The sequence below is a fragment of the Adiantum capillus-veneris genome, chromosome 1 (genome assembly GCF_014529385.1).
Source record: "Adiantum capillus-veneris isolate H3 chromosome 1, ASM1452938v2, whole genome shotgun sequence".
NCBI lineage: Eukaryota > Viridiplantae > Streptophyta > Polypodiopsida > Polypodiales > Pteridaceae > Adiantum > Adiantum capillus-veneris.
Genome location: NC_140931.1, coordinates 1347036 through 1348535, shown reverse-complemented (window position 1 = coordinate 1348535; position 1500 = coordinate 1347036).

Here is a 1500-nt window from a genome sequence, read left to right as displayed (position 1 = left end):
TCCTGGATACGCAAAGACCCTTAATTCCATAAGGAAAAGCTATCTTTGGCCAGGAATGAAAGGAGATATACTTCGTTACATCAAACAATGTCTTTCCTGTCAAAGGATTAAGGCTGAACGAGTAATGATGCGAGGAAAACTTCAACCTCTGGACATTCCTCAAATGAAGTGGGAACTCATTAGCATGGACTTTCTAACAGGCCTTTCCACTGTTCAAAGGGGTTACGACTCCATTATGGTGGTAGTGGATATGCTAACTAAAGTATCTCATTTGATGCATGTAAAAACAACTTACACTGCATCAGACATAAGCCATTTATTTATCAAAGAGATCTTCCAATTACACGGGCTTCCTAAGAAAATAGTCAGTGACATAGATGCAAAATTTACTTCAAATTTTTGAAAAGTTTTATTTTAATCCTTAGGTACCTAGCTATATTTCAGTATAGCCTATCACCCTTAGACGGACGGACAGATGGAAAGAGTGAATCAAGTTATTGAAGACATCCTTAGAGCCTACTGTAATAGAGAACCCCGGAAATGGATACAATTTCTTCCTCTAGTGGAATTTGCCTATGTTTCCTCATTTCATAAAATAATTGGGATGTCACCATTTAATACTCTTTATGAAGTGATTAAAGTAATCAGTGATCAAGCTTACAAATTAAAACTACCTGAACAGTACCTCAAGGTCCGTAATGTATTCCATATCAGTCTTCTAAAAACCTACATCCCAAATCCCAATCACACTCTAGACGACGAATAGATTGTGATGTAGAAGCAAGGAATTCTTGAACTCCAACCAGATTGTATTCTCGATACTAGAGAAAGAAGTCTACAAAACAGAGTAATCAGGGAACATTTAGTAAAATGGAAGGACTACCCCAGTGAAGACGCAACATGGGAGGACGAAGTATCACTTCTTAAAGATTTCCCCAATTTCGGTTGAGATGAGAACATCTCAATTCCTTAAGTTGGGGTGATTGTAAGGTTTCCAGTTTCTGAAACCTTAGAAATTGTACAAAGCTTGTTAATTTAACTTGGTTATTGAGAAAACTCTTTAGAATGATCCAACTATGGCTGATATTGGTATTTTTGGAAACATAACCAGAGCTTTACTATGGTTAGAATTTTTCAGAATCAAATTTTGATAAAATCTGGAAAAGATACGGGCTCTGAAAGGTTACACTAAGAATCTAATTGGTTAAGTAAAACTGGATGGTTTCAGTAATTATCATTGCTAAAGGCTTTTTTATCCTAAGGTTCTAGAAATTGCAGATATTTCCAATTTTCATCATTAAAAATCGGAGAAATTAGCAGAAATCGATTTTGGAAGCTGAGGGGGCTATGTGGAGCTATGTGGAACCTGCCCAAGACAAAATTAGCAGCAGGTGGTGCTAGTTGAAAGCTGGGGGCTTGCTTGAGGTGTTAGAGCCTGCCAAAAACAGCCTAGGGGCCCTGAAAAGCTACAAAAAGACTCCCTTCCTTCACAAAAATTTA